The sequence below is a fragment of the Spermophilus citellus genome (genome assembly GCF_964194105.1).
Source record: "Spermophilus citellus genome assembly, chromosome: 10".
Classification (NCBI taxonomy): domain Eukaryota; kingdom Metazoa; phylum Chordata; class Mammalia; order Rodentia; family Sciuridae; genus Spermophilus; species Spermophilus citellus.
Window position 1 is genome coordinate 83,251,772 of NC_138197.1, and position 21,157 is coordinate 83,272,928.

Genomic DNA, 21,157 nt, shown 5'->3' on the forward strand with positions numbered 1-21,157 from the left:
GGCAAAAGTATTTTCCAATTATTATGGATCACTATTAAATAATATCTTTGGCTTAATATTTGAATCTCTTAATCTAAGAGTCTTAAAGCTACCAGTTTCCTTATAATTGAACTATTAACATTTGCTGTGAAGCTCATGCCAAGAAGCACCTGCAGGTGGGGTGCCAAGCCATGACTGCTTAGAAGGCAATGTTTGCTCCACACATTGGCTGGTGTCCGTTGACCTTTACGAGAAGAGCTTCCTTTCATGAGGTCAGTGTGTCCAAGCCATGGTTTTGTGACATCTGAAAGTAATTCCTATTACTTCAAGGGATTATACAGTCCTACAAAATTGTTTCAAAAAAAGTTTTAAATTAACTTTATTTCCAAAAACATACCCCATGTCTTACATTATTCCCCTCCAACACCTTTCTGGCAAGTGGGGAAATGAAAGAAAGCTGTCATGATACGAATTCAATTTATTTTTCCTCTCACAGAACCCATTAATTGAAGACCCACCATGTGCCTGGTACTATGTGTACATGAAAGATACAGTAATTACATTCATATATAAATATATATTATATGTGTATATGTGAAAATATATACACACACACACACACACACGCATAAACTCTCTCTCTATATATATGTATATTTCAATTCTTTCATCTATATATATATAATACCATTTATATATGTATTTAATACCATTTACCTGGCCCCAAGAAAAGAGCTATAAGGAGCCCTTCTGGAATTCTAACCTAGTTTCTACAACAAAAATATTTTTTCTTTCCTGTATACCATACTCATCCTGTAGCTCCTTAAGTTCAGGGACTATGTCTTAAATCTTTACATAGCCTACAGTCTAGAAATGAAAGAACAGAATGAAAGACATGCATTTTAACCAGTCACTTGGGTAAATCCCATGACCTCCATGGGTCTTACATACTTTATTTATGGCTGAATAGAAATAACTCATGTTTATGGACTATTTACTCAAGGGCAAACATTGCTAAGCACATTATGCACATTAACTTAATTAACCCTTAGGACACCTATATCTATGTCATAAGTATAATTAAACCATTTGTGTGGAAGAGGAATAAGAGACCAAGAGAAATGAGTAGTTTGGGCAAGTTCACAGAACTGCAATTGTAGGATCATGATTCAGACAGGTTCCCTGACTCTAGGCTGTGGCTTGCACCTTTAATTGCTGGACTGTGCAGCTTCGTGTGAGCCAGAAAGTCTCAAGGTCTCTTCCAGAACTGCAGTACTTCATACAGCTACACAGTTCCTCATGTTGGAGGATCCTTGGTATTCCCTAACTTCCTTTTTAGAAACATTTATTAGAAAATTCAAATTTAACTATAATGTTGCTCTTAATTGTTTATCCTATAACTCCATTGCTCTTGCAGAGCAGAATTGGCTTCTCCAAATGATTTATGCAAGTCAACCTTACGGACCATTTCTCCACTAGCAATGCACTTTACCCTCTTAAAAAAACAATGCATTTTCTTCTGAAATTACACAAGGCTCTCTTTTTCCCTCTCACATTTTTTTTGATTGATGGCAAGCACAACAAAAATGTTTACTTTTAGGTTCCATGTGTCAATCTTCCTCTCACTCATTCTGGTGGGGCTCATGAAGGCATCATGGTTACAGTATGTGCTCTGTTCTCGGAGTCCAGTGCTGGTTGTGCCACACAGTAACTGAAAGACCCTTGGCAAGTTATGGAATCTCTTTGTGCTTCTGTAAAACAGGCATAATAATAGTTTCTTCATAAGATTAGTATAAGGATTTAATGATTTAATAAATACAAAGGCTCTTAAGTAACTCCGGACACACTGTAAATGCTTAGAAAATACTGTCTACTATACTTCTGTTTATCTCCTCAGATACCAGCCTCTTGTGATCACATTTCTATAGACTAAAAGCCAATTCCAACATACATGGAAAAGATACAGCATATACTCCAGTGATTTAGAACATAGACTTTGGAATCAGAGAGACCTGGATTTACACTATTTTTTTTTTAATTTTAAATTTTAGTTGTGGATGGACACAATACTTTTATTTTTGTGTGGTGCTGAGGATCAAAGCCAGTGCCTCATTCATGCTAGGCAAGTGCTGTACCACTGAGCTACAACCTTAGCACCTGCACTCCAACTCTTTATTTGCTAGCTGTATGAGCATGGGAAACACAACATTCTTGAGGCGTTTTCCATAATATTATTATTATCCTCCTAGATAGATATGAAGCTTAGATGAATATATATATATATATATATGTGTGTGTGTGTGTGTGTGTGTGTGTGTGTGTGTGTGTGTAGATATATATATATACCCATCCTTAATAAATATATACCCATCCTTAGCTAACTTTTATTGGGGGCTGCAATCACAGGATAGAAGAAGTAAAGGAAAAAGGAGTGGATAAAGGAAGGAAGGAAAGGAAATACAGTGGTGTATAATCAACTTTGCCAGAACTTTAAGAGGAAACACAGGGCATCTTCAGGTGTGTAGAACTATCCATCAGTTGAAGGAAGGGAGAAGAATTCATCTATGATCTACCTCTGGTCTTTTGCCTGTCATTAATCTTCAATCCATGAAGTCTTGACTCCTTCCTACTGCTAGTTGTCTCACCAGGTCCATCTAGGCTGTTATGACGAAGCCAGATCCCATGTTGTATGATGAACTTTCTGAGCCCAGAAGTGGTGTGAGAGCCCAGCACCTGGGTGGGTCTGGTTAGCTTTGACCTGACTGTTGGAGCTGCCATGGCTGTGTCAGAACTCAGTCATACTCCAGGGGCGGGGAGGGGGCTGACACTGCTTTGTCAGAAGATGAGACAGGATTCTCTATTAAGCAAGCAGCCAAAGGCCAGGAAACAAGATGGTCTGGATGAATCTGGGGAAATTCACAATTTTGTCTAATATGATGCCCAATTCAGTGACTGGCAGTTAGTATGCATTGTAAAAGTGAATGTTGATACTGTTATTGGTACAAACACATAATCAGAGTGTTAAGAATTCTAGGATTATTTGTGGCATCTAGATACGTCTCATTTCCCAGAAGAATGATTCTGAGTTTATAAGGTGATGAGGCACCCAGAGTTTCCCTGACCATAGGCTGAAATTGGCTATGTAACTTGTCAGGCCAGGTTAAAAAAAATGAAACTGTAGGACCTTTTGTTGAAAACTTATTGAGTATTTCAAGACAACACTATAAGGTAATAGCTAGCAATGAGCAGTGAAAGGGAAGGAGCTTATTGGAAAACATGTCAAAAGAAAAAGTTTAATGGGATTAATTCTTGATAGGGTCCTTTGAGGTTGATGTGAAGCTAGGAATTATGGCTGTAGGTGTTTCCATTTGGTTTGGAAGGATAATTTCTTTACCAGCACAGGCACACTAAGATAACTTCTGACCAGCTACTCCAATGCCCACATCAACATGGGATTGACTTGAAGATGAAGACCCCCTAAATAGGGAGTTTCAGAGAGGTCAAAAATTTCACCCCCCCTTCCCCCGCCACATGAAGGAGGAGTTGAGCAGCTGATTGCAAGGAGTACAGAAGTGATCCCTCGTTCTCCAGGAGGGTATCAAAGAGTAATAAATTTGGAGACAGCACTGTCTCCTTTGTCTTCTCTGCTTGGAGACAGCCCACTCTCCCTCTGAGAGTGCTTCTCTGCTTAAGCCTCACTTTGCTTTTATTTTACTTCCAACTCACTTTTCACTTTACTTTCACTTGTAATAAATTTTTCTTGTCTGGCTTTTGGTGGCTGACTTCAAATTTTTCTTTCTTTGGAACACAAGAACTGAGGTTTGGAGTTTCAGCTCCCTGCTGAAAACAGGGACAACACCACCCAAGCACTGATCAAGCACCAGGCATTTCTAAACATGGAACTGTATGCAGCTGCACAGGTCCCATGCCCATGAAGGCACCCTCCTAGAGACTCCAGGGACATACCTCAGACATCTCATCTTTCACCTGAGTTTAGCCCGTATAACTCTTTACTTAATATTTTCTCCTTACCTGTAGAAATGGCCCAGTGGATACGAACTGACTACCAGGTATGGTGTTTAAGAGTCTTTAGTTCTCAAGTCACTTCTCCTCGCCAGCCTTTTCTGTCTACACTTAGGTGTACAATGTTTTTGGGGAGCATACACACAGATGGCTCCCAGAGTTCTGAGATGGAGCAGATGGGATGTGCTGAGGAGGTAGATGTAAAGAGGGTTTTTCCATGGAGGGAATGAGAAAGGAGGCAGATTATTAGGCTTGGAAGGGTTTTGGTTGTAGAAGGTGAGATTAGTAGTTTCTTAAGAAAGGGGCTTTAAAGGCGAGATGAGGGGATGACCGAGGTACCACACTGGGGCTGGGGGAAGGAAGCGCATATGCTAAACACAAACCTTACAGTTTTAACTGGATCCAAACTGTTAGTATTTAACCTTAAATTTTGTGAGTCTTAATAAACCACATAAATAAAATGTATCTCCTCTGTCTAGGATAGCTTAAAAAATTAAAGCTTAAGTCTTGTTCAAAGTGGAAACCGTTCTGTTCTGATACAATTCTTCAAAAAAGAAACCAGGGCTCCTTGGAGAACTGACTGATTCTAGGACTGAGGCAAGAAATATAAAATATAAATCTGGAGAGTCTTTTAGTACTACAGAGTTAAGAATCACTCAAAAACAAAATGAGGGTTATGTCAAAGGGACACAGGTGCCACCAGGAAGGGTTCCCAATGGTGCAGTTAGAATAATTTGAACAAAACAAGAACATAGTATTGAATTATAACCTAAAGCATAAAATAAGTTTCCATGAGTCTAAAATGACATGAAAAAAATTTAATACAGAATAAACATGGAATAGACAAATTTTCTGTGCAGAAGAATTGCAAATGATTTATGTTGGGACCCTGTCCTCAGAGAGAGAGAGAGAGAGAGCATAACTTCCCCCTCCTTACATAAGGACAGCACATAGTAACTTTATCCCAGAGTAGGGTAGAAATGAGGGGGGGGGGGAGGAACAGTAGTTTTTCAGTGAAAAACCCTGCAAAGCTCTATATCATTAGCAGATCAAGGATAACATCTGCAACAATAAGTCACATTGATATATTTCCTTGATATGGCATGATGAAAATGGCACTTGATTCCTGTGGTGTTTCTCCTCCAAACCCATAAATGCTGTTGAGTTATGAAAAACACATCAGACAAAGAAAGGTCCATAGCCAAGAGGAACCTAAGGAAATGTGATGGCAATATATTGTGATATCTGGGACAAGATCTTAAAACAGAAAAAGGATTTTAGGATAAAATTAAGGAAATGAGGATAAATGCACATAAAGCTTGGACTTAATAGTAACTCACTGATGCTGGTTTATTAGTTCTGATGAATGGGTTATGTAAGTATGTTCACACTAGAGGAAACTGAATGCAGGTTACATGGAAATTCTGCATTATCTTTGCAACTATTTTGAAAATTTAAAAACTCTTCTAAAATGAAAATCTTATTGATAAATTATATAAACCATTCTGATTATACTTTCTGACCTCTGTCTTGGTCATTATGTCATCATTATCCTTTCATGGAATCTCTTGATTACAGTCTCTTGACTTTAACTTAAACAGAGGTAGGAAAATTGGTTACTATTGGTAAATGATAAGCACACAGGCTAAATAATTTTAGGAGTGAACATCACTTTTTGTGATCTGCTGTTAACACTGTTGGCTACCAATCCGGCACAACTGCAGACTACTCAATAGGATGAACATGAATTAGTCTTGGCAGTGATTAAAAACTTGGCCTAACCTTGCAGAGTGGGAGGTTCAGGGTGTATCTTCTACCAGAGGGGCTACCCACCATCATTCCATCTTGGAGGTTTCTCCAGGTGTCCTGCTGCCTTGCTTTCCCTCCTGGTAAGTGTGGAAGAGGCTGCGGTTGGGAGGGAGCAGCTCAGCATCATGCACTATTGAAGCAGTGGCTTCCGTAATCTCCACAGTAACCCTATACTAGAAGGGATGAAATCACTGGATTGCTGTCCTGTCAGAGTTGTTCTTGGGGACCCCCATGATATCCAGCACTGGGCTCTGATTGCCCCTGAATACACAGTGCCATCCAGGACCTTTGACACCTGGGGATCTGAGGGGCACCACTCCAAGGAAGTACTGGGTGGGGGTGTGACCCTTTCTACTTCCGGCAACTTCTGCAACAGTGCCCCTCCTGAACCTCTTGCTCTTCTCTACCTTGGGGCAGGTGTGTCTTCGGTTGAGAGATGGGCTGGGGAGACTGCTACTATACATACACTGAGCTCCTGGACATTTCTCAGCACTTCAAGCAGAACCTCAAAGAGCTCATGATCTCCTGGATCCTACAGGTGTACAACCAGGGGAACTCAGCTCTGTCCCTGAATTCCAGGGAACTGATGCTGCTGGGTGACCTAATCCAGGATGCCATTTTCAACTACCACTGCAAGATGCTGCTCACCTGGCTGCTGCAGGCCTGGTGTGGACACTGGGTTTCTTCCTGCACTTCGAGGCCACTGAACCGCCCTTTTGTCCTTGAACCACTGTGGAGGTGGGCATCCAGATGATGCATAAGCTGGGCATGCTCAACCGAATCTACCATGAGCCGCCCTCACCACCCTCACCTCCTGTGCCGGAGTATGCCAGAGGATGTGCCTTTCACTCAGGCCCTGCAGCAGCGCCTTCTGACAGCGGTGACCTCCGAGCCGTGGCTCTTACTGGTCAGCCTGTTAGTCAAGGGCATGACCGTGCTGGAGGTTGCGATGAGATCCAGCTCATTGCTAATGTGGGTTTGCTTTGGTGCCAGAGCCAGCCAGGCTGGGCCAAGCTCATGCTGGGGCCGGACCTCACATGCAAGGACCTCACAGGTTGGCTGCTTAGCCATGGAGTGCCCAGGGAGAGGGTGAATGAGCGGCCCACCAAGGTCCTCCTTGAGCTGTGCATCAAAGAACCCAAGCACTGGGGCAGCCAGCCAGTCTATGGGCCAGGAGAGGAGCAGCTGCCCCCACCCCCCTACTCCTCCCCTAGGTCTGCGGGGAGGAGTCTCCCACGTGCCAGGATTAGCCCCTTCCAGCTGATGAAGACACCCAGTGGGTGCAGGTGGGAGGCCAAACTAGAAGAGCTGCTTTCAGCTAGAGTTCAGAGAGAGTGCGTTTCCCATGTATCTCAAGCACCCTTACTCATGGTCAGGGGACCCAGAAGAAAGGGGCGTCCTTATCTCTGGCTTCTCTCGTTAACACTGACCAGAGTCATGAAGGGAGTGAGTCATGGAAACAGCCACTTGCCTAATTGGGCCTTGGAGTGGGTTGTGCCATTTTGTTAATCTCACCCTGGCATCAGTGTGATTGGCCACAGTAGTGGACCCACCTTCTGCCATTTGAGCCCCCAAACACTACAGGCCAAGTGGAAACCCCATGGCCCACAACCCCTGACATCTTATTTTTACTTTTTTTTTTAAGTTTTAGATGCAATATTTTTTTTAAGAGAGAGAGCGAGAGAGAGAGAGAGAGAGGAGAGAGAGAATTTTTTAATATTCAGTTTTTAGTTTTCGGTTATCACAACATCTTTATTTTTTATTTTTATGTGGTGCTGAGGATTGAACCCAGCACCCTGCACATGCCAGGCAATCAGGCTACCGCTTGAGCCATATCCCCAGCCATATTTTTACGATATTTTTCCCTTTTGCAATGTTTTCCCTCTCCAGGTCTTGTTTTTCTTTTAACTATTGTAATGCTTCCATTTTAAACTGTGCTTTGCTGAATGCCCCCCAGACAGGGGCTACCCATCCCTCCAGGTGGGTCTGGTTTCTCTAATCTGTACATGTGACCTCCCACAAGTCTCTGAGGTAGGTTTAGGGGCATGTGAACCAGAATCACAGCTATGGGGACAACTGGTGGTTCTGCTCTCATGAAATGGTTCACTCATTAAAAAACAAAAACAAACACACAAAAAAACATGGCCCACCAAACACACAGGAAGCATAGTTTTACATCACATCAGGAGACTTCCCCAGATCTCGGACTTTCATAATAGCAACATTGGGCTGTGATTTGGAGGTGAATACTACTCACCAGGAACAGGTATTCCCGTAATAAGCAACAAACCCATTTTTATTCCATCTGCATTAAAACCATCTGTCATAAGAGAAAAAGCAGACAAAAAAAAAAAAGGATTCCTAAGACAAATACTTATTCCTTGCCTTTGATAGATATAAATGTGCTAATTGGCATTTTGAATATTGAGAATTATGGGGAAAACATATAATTAATATTACCACTTAAACATTTGACCTTACCTTCCACAATAGATACAATTATCTAATTAAAGAAGATGGAAATGCCAAAAGTAGAAGAGACATACTACTGCAACAGAGTTAATAGGTGTGGAAAATTTCATTGTTGTCAAACTCGCTGTTTAATACCATTATTGAGATTCCTTTGTGCTTTTTATAAAAATTTGAACTTCTTATATTTATGGTATATTTGAATACTTAAATGGCAGAGGATGGAAATTTACAAGCATGGCCAAAAATCTACTATATTATTTTCTTATTGTTCATTTGGATAAAATGCTTCCTTTTCCTAAGAAGTGTATTTTAAAGCAACAAGTTTATGGAAAAAATGCAAGTAAAATGTTAGAATATTTGCATTTGTAGAAAAAACAACTACAAGCATTAATATTTCACATATTTGGTAGTTGGTCTTATTTAGTATTTATCAACCCCCAGATGTTGAGAAATTGGCAATCTTACTTTGTTTCTAAATATTTAATATAGTTTTAAATCAGGCTTTTCCTTTTTCCTGGTGCATTCCTGTTAAGGTGGGATAAGCAAAACATTTCAGAAAATTTATCCTGAGTTATTGGGGATAGAAGAAAGAGCTGATCTGAGATCTATTTTCGTATTTTCTGAATTTCAGTACATACTCAGAATGATTCTTCAAATAGAAGAGGTGTGTTTCTATTGTTTCAGGAGTTAAAAAAAAAAAAAGAAGTTTGATTGATGTCCCTCAAGTACTGGTTGAGTCTAAGAGAACGCTTTTAAAGATCTAAGTATTAATGGGGTTTGAAGAGTTTAAAAAGAAAAAAAAATCCATATTCAAGTTAATGTGTTTCCCTCCATCATTTTTCCTGGCTTTGTGTTTTCTGACATTGCCTGCCTCCTTGTCTCTTGGTATTTCTGAATTCTTTCCAGTCATTGCTTGACTGGGAACACATCCCTTTTCTTTTATGCTATTCTATTGACGTTCTGTTGAAAATATAGTGATGAGGAGAAGGAAGAATAAATGGGAGCTGTTGGCTGTAACACAAGAAATGACCTAGGTTTCAGGTGGGGGTGGAGGTGGGTGGAGGAGAGAGGCAGACACTTGCCTGACCACCTAGTGAGCAGAATGTCCCTAGTTTGATGATTTTCTGCTTTCACTGGAAGGCAGCCCTAGGGCTATTTGGGAAAGAAGCATCCACTAAATTCCTGAAGACTGTGATCATGTGTTCCCTTCCCCTGCTGGGTTCTTCTTAAACCTAGCATGGCTCAGGATGCTTGTCCATCAAGCCTGTTACTGTAGGTTTGAATTTTAAATTCTTATCTCCACTTGTTTATTCCTGTCCTACAATGGTCAAATCATGCATTCTGGGTGCAGTAGTGTGTGTGTGTGTGTGTGTGTGTGCGCGCGCGCGTTCGTGTAAAAGGGCAAAAATGTACTAATACGTGCTGGGGATAGTTTAAGGATCATTTCTGCAGATATGGATCCTGCTCACATGGAGCTTATGTTCTGAGACAGGATTAAGGCAAAAGCATAAAAATTAATAGAAAAGGAGCAAGAAAGGAAAGAAGGAAGAAAAGAAAAAAATAATAAGTAGTGATAGGATAAGTACCAAGGCGATGGAATGAAAAGCTAATAGTGGGAAGGAGTCAACTATAGATTGGGTTATCAGCAAAGGTGTCTTGGAAATGAAACTCAAGCTGCGAGTTAGAGGACAAAGAAGAGTATTTCAAATAGTAAAAAAGCTGGTGCAAAGTCCTTTGGTGGAATAGTCTCAGTGTCTGAGGACTATTTCTGTGGTGAACTGGAGAGGAGCTGGGTGTGGAAGAGACAAACTAGTGTGGTGGGATTATGGAGGGCCTTGCCAATTGTTGTTAATAATTCAGGTTTTATTTTAAATGTGATTAAAAACCCTCCCCCTGGTAGGATTAGGATGGGGGAGGGGTTGTTATAGAGCAAGATCTACCTGCAAAGTCTAAGCCATGTTGTGGGGCGGCCTGAAACCACTACTTCTTTGCAATATTGCCAGAAGAATGCCAAGTGAGTCACACATAATTGTAGGCAGGAGTTTATTAGAAGGGAAAGGAAAAGGGACAAAATGACACTCTTAAGGGAGAAAGGGAGAGAATGTCCTCTCAGAGTGGAGAGGGACCACACATCTTTCTGTCCTCCAGTTTTATTGGGGTCCCAGAGAAGTTTCTAGAGAGTCCCAACCCAGGTCCACCTTTTGACTTTTTTGCTGGGGCAGGGATGTTGGAGGACTAGGGATTGAACCTAGAGCTATTTAACCACTGAGCTACAACTCCAGCTCTTTTAATATTTTATTTAGAGATGGGGTCTCACTGAGTGGCTTAGGCCTTGTCAAGTTGCTGAGTCTGGCTTTGAACTTGTGAGCTTCCTGCCTCAGCCTCCGGAGCTGCTGAGATTACAGGTGTTCCCACCATGCCCCACTACTTTTGACAGATGCAGGATGACATCAGACTTTCAAGTCACCCCTGCTCATGGTCTTACCCCATGGAGGGAAAAATTCACTATTATAATGACATGCTAAAGAACATAGGCAACTCTGGGTCACCTTGGCCCTTGCTGACCAATTCTAATTGGAACTTGTTCCTAAAGATTTTATGGTTGGGGTCTTTGCTTTTAATTATCCTGTCTCTCTGAGTCATGAATTCTGGTCTGCATTAATGTCACCAAAGTCTTCTTCATAAATGTCACCAAAGACTTCTCTTTGTGTTCTTCTTATGAGCAGGGAGAAGTCTATGAGCCTGCCTTTCTCTTTGTTGAGGAATGTCACATGTCATATTAGTTTAAGCCAGGCAGAGCCAGGGTGGCTACTGGTAAATTGGTTTTTAGAAGAAAGCATGTAAGTGTGTGTCTGTGTGTGTGTGTGTGTGTGTGTGTGTGTGTCTGTCTGTCTGTCTGTCTGTCTGTGCATGCACTCAGCCCAGTCTATAGAATTATCCCCTTAACCTCACGTTTTCACCATTCAGGTCTGTCAGCTACCTATCAGGGGTAACTGCATCTCATAAAAACTTTTAAACTTTTAAACATATTTAAAAGATCACTGATGTACATTTGAAAAGACCACGCATTTTTAGAAGAGAATGTGATGATGAGTATTTTGTAAGAGATCAAGTTACCGGAACAGAAGAAAGAACAAGAAGAAAGGCCAGTCAGGAAGCTCATGCTATTAAGTGTAGGTGGGGAGTGATGGTGATTTACACTAAGGATGTGGTGAAATGGACAAACAGAGCTGGCCTTGGTGGCCCACAGCTGTAATCCCAGGGACCTGGGAGGCTGTGGCAGGAGAATCACAAGTTTGAGGCCAGCCTGGGCAACTTAGCAAGTTCCTGTCTCAAAATGAAAAAGAAAGAGATCTGTTGCTGAAAGCTTGGTGGTAGAGCACTTGCCTAGCATGTGGGAACCCCTGAGTGCAATCCCAAGTACCAGGAAAAAAAAAATGTAGAGAAATGGACAATTATGGATATGTTCAATGCCGGAGAGAACAGGACTAATAGATGGATTGGATATGGGAGATAAAGAAGATCAAGAAATCAGATTTAAGTTATAGACTGATATGTGGCCTGAGAACCCAGGTGGATGGTGGTACCTTCTTGCTGATATGGGTAAGGCTGGTGGAAAATCAGATTTCGAAGATAGTGAATTCAGAAGTTGTTTTCACCAGTGTATTTCTGAGGCATCCTAAAGTGGGTCTTTACATGTGTAAGCATGGGGACTTGAATTTCAAAATTAAGACAAATTTAAAGATTTGATTTGGCTCTCATCATCATATAGATGAGATCTAAGGAGCTTTTGGACATAGTCCTAGTTTATTCCAAATTTAGATGTTGGAGAGAAGAGGAATTATCAACAAAGATATCTGCAAAAAAGCAACTCAGTGAGATAAAAGGAGAATCAAGAAAACGTGATACACAGAAACCAAGAAGAAATATTTCAAAAAGGATGGTGCAGGCCCTATTTTAATTGCTGCTGACAGAGGGGGGATTTTTGTGACTCTTTTTTTTTTTTTAAACAGTTTGAAATATATTTATTATTCCCAGTTTTGTTTTACTTCTTTCCTATTTTTTAAAGGTCATTCTCACATATGTAAAAAATGCAATGCATTCCTTCAACATACATTTTTGAAATATACTATCATGATAAGAGTTTCCCTATTCTCAATGAATTAATTTTGTGACTCTTAAACAGACCAGAACTCAGGGAGATAAGGATAATTCCCCCTAAGCATAAAATCTGTAAGATCTGGATCTAATTAGAACCAGTCAGCATGGGCCAAAGTGACCTTTGGATCTTGAAGAATGGAGATCACAGTAGAACAATCTTAGAGGTTTGGTTCAGGATGAAGCATACTTGGAATAGGTTAAGTATGTGAAAGTAGAGGTCTTGACTCCAAGCAACTCTTCCAAGAAGCTTATAGTCAAGGGAGGGTTTTTTTCTTTTCTTTTTTTTTTCTTTTGTTTTCATTAGGAGATTAGGAACACATTTATGGCTTGATGGCTGTACACAATTAAGATTTAGTATTTGGAAAACATAGTGAAAAATGGCTTTCAAAGTAGAAATACTTTGGAATTTAAAATACCACTTGGTCTCTCCTAATGGATTGACAGATTTTTTTTTTTTTTTTTAACATTAGGTAGATGATCAGCCATGAAAGGGTAAACAGGGAAAGGACAATCAAGGGCAACTGAAACCCATGTGAATCCTTGTCTGATAGGAAAAACCTGGACGATGGGGGCCTGGTACATTAAAACCTCCCTGGAACATAATATATTATATACCTTTAAGAAAAACCATAGTTTCGATATTAGGTCACACTTTACTGGGTGGCTGGATCCTCCCTTATCATGAAAACTATGTCAGAACTCACAACCACGCTGGCAACCGAAACATTAAGACCCTCACAAAGAAAGTTTGCTGAAGACTAGTCAAAGGGTAAAAAATCAGTTAGGGGGCAGGCAACTGAGGCAAAACCAGGGAGATTCAATTTCCTTAAAAATTCCAATTCTGTGAGCACCATACTAACCTCTTTTGAAGTGGTCATGCAGTTCCTATGTTGTATGTTCCTCTCCTTTCCCACTCTCTCAGCCCACTGTGCTGACCCCCACAGGGTTCTTTTTTAAAAAAGCAATTTACCTGCAGCCCTGCCTGGCTTAAGTCAACAGGATATGTAACATTCCTCAGCAAACTACCTGTTATCTATGGGAGAAATACAGGACCCAAAATGCTGATAAGAAGAACACAAGTTACCCTGTGGTATGTACATAGGACCTTTGTGATCCTTTCACAGACCAGCTCTCAGAACTCAGGGAGATAAGGATAATTTCCCCTAACCATGAAATCTGTAAAATCTGGTTCCAATTAGAATCAGTCAGCACGGGCTAAAATCATCTAGAGTTATCATGTGCAGTAGGGACATGAAAATCTCATGTCATACTGTGGCAGTCAAAACTCAAGAGGTAGATCTGGGCGGGACTCTCTGGAAACTTCCTTGGGACTACAATATACTTGGAGGCCAGAAGGGAAATGCAACCCTTCTCCTTTCTGGGAGAACTCACTCTCTCCCTTTGAGAAGGTGTCCCCCGCCCTTATTTTATTTATTTATTTATTTATTTTTTTTGATGCTGGGCATTGAACCCAGGGCCTTGTGCATATGAGGCAAACACTTACCAAGTAAGGGATATCTCCAGACACCCCACTTCCTTTCTGATTAACTCATCCTGTTACTCTGGTGTGCTCTTTGTTTTTCTTTTAAGAGAGAGAGAGAGAGTTGTTTTTTTTTTTGTTTGTTTGTTTTCGGTGGACACAACATCTTTGTTTGTATGTGGTTCTGAGGATCGAACCCAGGCTGCATGCATGCCAGGCGAGCGCACTACCGCTTGAGCCACATCCCCAGCCCCTGGTGTGCTCTTAACAACTGGCGAGAAAGGGCTGTTCATCTTGTGATAGATAGAACAAGCCTTTGCCCTGAAACAGAAAGAAATTGTTCCTTTTCAAATTTGTAAAGTTTCTTAAAACATGCTGGAGCCAAAACAAGACATCATGACTGCCTTATTTCAGGGGTGAGGGTTGAATATTCACAGTCTAAGGTACTGTTTTACACAGAAAGCAGAAAGAATAAAATTAGTTAATGCAGAATTGTAGCTCTTTGCAAAAGAAAGATGGTATTTTCATAGGCAGATAAAAGGGATCTAATTCAACTCTGGGAAAAGATACAAATAAATCCACCTTATATATTTTTTAAAATGAGCGCATATGTTAATTAGATAGAAGGAGGAGGCAGAAGTGAGTCACTACAAAAGTGGAAATTACAGCTGATATAAGGAGTGAAGACAGATTTCACTGGGACCTTGGGATGAATGGGGAAAGTTCTAGCATCTCAGTGGCATGATAATAGACAGGAGGTCATGAGTAATATTTAGGGGAGCAGCAGATAGTCAAGACTGGCTTCAGCATGAGGAGAGTTAGGAAGTAAGCATATGAAGATATGTTGGGACAATATTATAGTTGCTTTGACTGCCAAGGCAATGACGAAAATTTACAAATATTAGGTATAATTGGATGATTCTGAACAGGGTGAACTAATGGCCTTTAATGTTTCTCTAATGTTACAATATACATTCTGTCCTGGCCTTTCTCTGAAGTTTCATAACATGAGCTCTTTGAAGAGGTTAAGACAATACACCTGTCTTCGAGAATATGAAAACTAAAATCATAACAGTGTCCACTGTCCTTTTCTGAAAAAAATATGGTATGCTCTATTCTAAGTGTTTCACATTTAGCCGTCATGTTCATCTTGTGATGTAGAAGTTACTGTTCTCATTTTATAGATAAAAAGAAAGGTTCTGTGAGATTTAATAGCTTCCCTAAGCTGAATATAAAAGCCAGGGTGGAAATTTAGATGGTTCTGTCTGAAAAGCCAGTGTAGAACATCTCTTACCTTTGAGAAGTTTATGCTCCTGTTGGAGAAAATAAGACCTCTCTGCATGAAATGTTTTTAGTCCCACAGTCAGTATTCTTTCTTTTTTTATTTGTATGTAGGTTGGTAGCTATTACTTAAGTCCATATAGCTGTATGATGAAACCAGGTCTTTATTCTTAGATTTTTGATCTCAATGTCCTGTGTGAGGCTGCAGTTTCTGAATGGATGGGAATTCTACTTAAACATTAGCCCCCTTGGCTAGGGTCTAGACTTTTTAGATTTTTCTGATTCTCTGTCAGTTTTGGGATTCTCATCTGTTGCCTTTGCCACTAGTTTATAGTTCTGGAAAGCACCATTAACATTGTGGTTGATACAGTTGGCACCAAGTTGTGCAGTTGGTTTGCCCCACTTGTGTTGAGACTAGACCCCTATGGACATTGAGGCCCAGATGTTTCAACACAGTTATGATGATTAGCTTATATATCAACTTGACTGGGCTAAGGAATGCTCAGATAACTGATAAACATTTCTGGGTGTGTCTGTGAGGGTGTTTCCAGAAGAGATTAGCATTCAAACTGGTAGAAGGAGTAAAGATCACCCTCACTAATGTGATGGCCATCATCTAATTTGTTGAGGGTCCCAAAAGAATAAAATGATAGGGAGAGAGTGAATTTTCTCCATCCTCCCTCTCTCTCTAAGCTGGGACATCTTTCTTCTCCTGTCCTTGGACATTGGAGCTCTTAGTTCATAGGAATTCAGACTTTGGAATTTACATAACCCACCATTCTCCCCTGCAATTCTGGTTTGCAAACCTTCTAAACTGTGAGCTACACCATAACCTTCCCCAGTTCTCAGGCTTTTGGATTCAGACTGAATTACACCACTGATTTACCTGGTTCTCTAGCCTGCAGATGACATATTGTGGAAATTCTTGACTTTCATAATTGCAAAGTTGACCTCTGTGTAATTTCCTCTTGGATCTGTTTCTCTGGAGAACTCTGACTCCAGAGAAGCATCAAGTTTCCTATAATCTGTGAAAACTGTGTCTTAGACGTTTGACTCCATCTTTAAGGGCCAGAGAATTTCCCTTGGTCCAATCTTTCAACATTTCAACTTTCCACCAGATTATCTCTACATTTTGCAACCTGTAGGGGCCTACTCTGCCTTCCTCCAGAACTTATTGTGATTAGGAGAAAGCTTTAAGAACCTGAGTGGTTCATTCATAGTCAAACATGGAAGAGCCAGGAGTAGTGGTGCACATGCCTATAGTCCCAGCAGCCCTAGGAGGCTGAGACAGGAGGATCGCAAGTTCAAGGCTAGTGCCAACAACTTAGAGAAATCCTAAGTAAGTTAGCAAGATTCTGTCTCAAAACAAAAAATAAAAAAGATTAAGGATGTGACTCAGTGGTAAAATTCTCCTGAGTTCAGTTCAATCTCTAGTTTGAAGGAAAAAAAAAAAAGGCCAAAGAGACACTTCCTTTCATTTATTTACCATCAAATATTTACTGATATCCACATGGGCCATACAAACTTAGTGTTATGGTCTAGATATGAGGTGTCCCTCAAAAGCTCATGTTTAAGACAATGCAAGAAAGTTCTTGATGGAATGATTGGATTATAAGAGCCTTAACCTAATCAGTGCATTAATCTACGATAGGAATTAACTAGGTGGTAATTCTAGGCAGGTAGGGTGAGACTGGAGGAGGTGGGTCCCAGGGGTGTTCCCTGGGATTATGTATTTTGTCCCTGGAGAGCAGAATGCTTTCTCTGCTTCCTGATTGTTATGTCCTGAACTGCTTTCCTCCTTAAACCTTCGGCCATGAAGTTCTGCCTCATTTTAGGCCCAGAGCAAAGGAGTCAGCTGTCTGTGGACTGAGATCTCTAAATTGTGAGTGTCAGTTTTCTTCTTCTTCATTTTTTTTCTTCTTCTAAAATTGTTCTTATCAGGTCTTTTGGTCACAGTGGCAAAAAGTGACAAAAACATCAGCTTCGTGGGTGCGTGATCTGTGTGGTCATAGAAGGTTTCATGTTCAGAATGGAACTGAGCCTGGTTTAATGCTTTGCTGTTGCCCTCTGGAGGTTCTTTGTCATTTTATAGTTGAACAAGTGCTTTGTAAGTGAAGTATGATGAGACAATAGAGCGTGCACCTGGGTAGAGAAGTTGTGCACTACCTGTGAGCCTACCTCAATACTAGTCACCCCATTTCTAGATAGTGTAAAGCAGAAAGGGGAGACCGAGATCAGGAACCATGGAACAAGAATGAGCACCAAAAGAAGGTTTATCGGGGAGTGCTCCCAGGCGAGGGTCACCATTCAGGTCCACAGGTCCACAAAGGGTGAGGGCTGGGGAAGCCATCAGCAGGAAAGGCAAGAACAATGCTAATAAGGGAAACTGAAGGTATGAGGACCTAGGCAGCTAAATTGCAGCTAAATTGCTGTTGAGCAGGTTGGCCAATTCGAGTTTAGGGGGATCGTGTCTGTGGCGAGTTGGTCAGGGCTGATTGAGTTGACAGGGTGATTGCTTCTGCAGGAACCCTTGGTGGTTGGGGCCTGTTGTCATGTCAGCTTCTGATTGGCCATTTTGGGTCTCCTCAGCCAGGTGGAAAGTCCCCAGCCACAGCCTCCATGAAAGGGGAGGGGGAAAGGGAGCCTGCCGACCTAACAGATACCATGTTTGATGTCCACAGTATAAAATTCCAGTAGACCTGTGATGCATGGGAATTCAATGAGATGGCACAAGGTAAATGTGTCACCACTAGGACTAGGTATGTGGCAATGCTGGCAGCCCCAAGTGACCACACTTGGCATTTAGACCAGAACTTGCTTTCAACAGAGGAAAAAGGCACAGGTATTCCAAGAAAATGGAAGATGCTATCTATCGTAGCCTTTCTTAGGTTTTTTTTTTTTTTTTTTTTTTTTTTTGCTGCAAGTGATGCTATAGAAGGGAAAGACATTTCTCCCCCTTTCAGTCATTCTGTAATCCTTAGCAAGCTGGAGGTAGAATGTGCATAAATCAGGAAATGAACTAAAATAGCTGAGTCAGCATTGTGCAGCAGTCCCACCGTTCTGGTAAGAATATACATATACAGGTTTCAGCTACAAAATCCAAATTCTAACTTTGATAATTCCATTTATATTTGCATTTAAAGTTCACAATATGCATCATAATGATGAATAGTAAAAAAATGTAAGTTTAGTAATTTACAATTTAAATATTTCTTAGGATAATATTAAGTAGGAAATAACAATACCATGATAAATTGAAAGAGAGAATGTAAGGAAAGCACTTTTAAAAATACTTTTAATATCACTTATCCTGTTTTTTTGAAGCCCCGAATTATTATTTAGTGTAAGTCCCACAAATTATGAAGCTGGAATTGGGCCAGGCACAGAGCTAGGAAACGAGAATCCAGTGATGAACAAGAGACAGATTCTGACCTCATGGAATTTACATTTGAGCAGGGATAATTATATGAAAATTGTTACAGGAACAGAAGAAAGGTACAGCATGCTATAAGAGCATATACCTGGAAGAACTTGCTGTAGTAGACATGGCCCATTGCTCAGTCAACACCTCTTCTCTCTTGCCAACAAAATTTGCCTCCTTTAAAGACTAAAATTGCCAGAACTTCACATCCCCAGCAGGTAGGATATGGGCATAAGCATCAGTCTTGTCCAGTGCTATCTGAGTGGAAGTCTGCTGGAACTCTTTTGGGAAAGTTTTTCTTCCCTGATAAAATGAGGATCATGAGAGGAGACTCTTCCCTTTTTTCCTACTTTAGTTATTATCTTATGAGGACATGAAGCTTGGTGCTATGGTAGCCATCTTGTGATCATGAGGGGAAAGCCACAAACTAATGGCAAAAAAACAAAAAACAAAAAAACTCACCTAGGGCTCTAACACAACTTTGAACCTCTAAGTCAATACAGAAAAATTCCTATATCAGTCTTGTTCGATTGAAGGAAAATAAATTCTTATTGTTGAAGACATTTGTAGCTGGAAATTCTGTTGTTTGTAGTCAAGACTTCCTGATACTGAACCAATTTGGGTGGTTAGAGAGGCTTCCTCTAAGGAAGTCACATTTGAACATATGCCAAAAGGAGGAACAGGAACTAAGTTTTTAAAGATTTGGGAGAACAGAGTTCTAGGCAGACTGACTAGACATATTAGAAGTCCCTGAATCAGGAAGTCACTTACGTTTGAAAAGCTATGATCCCATGGTACATGTGTTAAAGACCACAGTACAAGTCTGGCATCCTGGACACCTGGTGGCAGGTACACCAGCAATCAGTTGGCTCCACCCTTTGCTTTCTGCAGAATGGTGATAATCTTGCTGCTGCTACTCCATAAACAGTCCACGAAGTTTCAGGTGCCTGCACTCAGTGTGTTATCACCGTTCTTATAGCTCACGGGTAGCAAAAGTTATCTTTGCATTTGGTTGACAGTCCCACTTGTGGGAAGTGGTCGCCTTATCTGCACTTAGCTACTGTGACTAGCTGCACAGGGACTATCAGGACTTTTTAGCAAATTGTAAATCCATTGGCATGTAACCATCCTTGTCCTGATAAGTAAGGAAATGATGTGGAGGAGGCAGACAGCATAAAATATAAAATCCACAGAGGCATGCTTCAGCAGAGACACTAAAAAATATTTTTATGAAGGCCTTGGATGATTCCCCAAGAGATAAAAATAACGAGAAGTGCAAAGTCATCAGGAGTGTTGGTATAATTGTGGTTTTTATGGTTGGAATCCACTCAGCCTCTGTGACTAATGTGTGGTCCAGGTGCCCAATGATGCCCACCCATAATTGAGACTGAGAAACAAGGCTGGCAGGCTGTTATCATCATTGTGTTTACCAATGCACCATGGTGGTCATCAGACTCAGTGCCTGAGGGGTAGGAGCTGTGTTTAACAAAACAGACACAGACCTCCAAGGCACGGTTTAACTGCAGTTACTCAATGGTAGTGGATTTCTGTAATTTGTGGGAGGAAGGAGATGAAAATCCAGACCCTGGGTTGGAAACAGAAAAAGGAGAGAAGGAAATAGTACGTTAATTGTTTTTAAAAAATATTTATATGGCACGTGTTAGCATTATACATTATCTCATTAGTTTTCATAATGGCTATATTAGTCTCACAGTTGAGAAGAGGAAATTAAAGTCCTTCGATGTCTAAGTGGCTTGTCCCCAGAATGTATGAACTAGAGTTGTCAGAGAAATAAAACTGGTACTGTGGATTTGATAAGTGGCTCTCTCTCATTGTTTTCTTTCTATTTTTCTTTTTAAACTCTGACCCAGATTGGACAAGAAATGAAAGATAATGCACCAAGGTGAAAAGTTACTGTTGGCCTTGTGATACTGTGAATCATATGGAAATATCCAACAAGATGTCATCACCTAATAGTCTCCTGAAAGGGAACATTTCCGAAGCTACGAAGGATAAGTCAATGGATTTTTCAAGGAAAAGCAACCACAGTGTCCAACTTGAGCTATAACAGGCATTTACCATCTTCTTGTATTAGCATTCCGTCTCTATCTCATTCATTTAACAAATATGAGTGCCTATTGTGTGCATGGCTTGGCTCCAGACACTAGGGATAGAGCAGAGTCTGACTAGGCAAGGTTCTTCTGGTCTCACAGAGCTCCCATTCTGCAGGGAGGGAGAGAGGCAATATACAAGTGAAAAATAAAGGAGGAAAAGGGTACCAGAGAATGATGACCACCCAAGGAAATAGAAGGTAGACGGAAAGAGGGAGGGTCTGGAGTGTGAGTTACCTTTAGGGTTGATCAGGAAAGAATCTCGACAACTTGGTGGGGGTGGGGGTGGAAATTGGTGCCAGCTTCCTAGTATAGAGGGCTTCAAGTGTAAAGGCTCTGAGTTAGGAATAGAAAAGACAGAAAAGAAACCAGTGTGGCAGGATCATAAACAGAGAGGGGCAAGTGGTAGAAGATGCAGAC

General features: G+C 40.9%; 1 pseudogene across 1 annotated transcript in view; it reads left to right on the top strand.

Moving 5' to 3' along the window:
• Positions 1–6,247: 6,247 nt before the first annotated feature.
• LOC308658278 overlaps positions 6,248–21,157 on the top strand; it is a 28,881-nt pseudogene continuing 13,971 nt past the window's right edge. The window contains exon 1 of the transcript in view: positions 6,248–7,097. The product of the transcript in view is annotated as an uncharacterized misc_RNA (transcript). The remainder of the gene's footprint in view (positions 7,098–21,157) is intronic.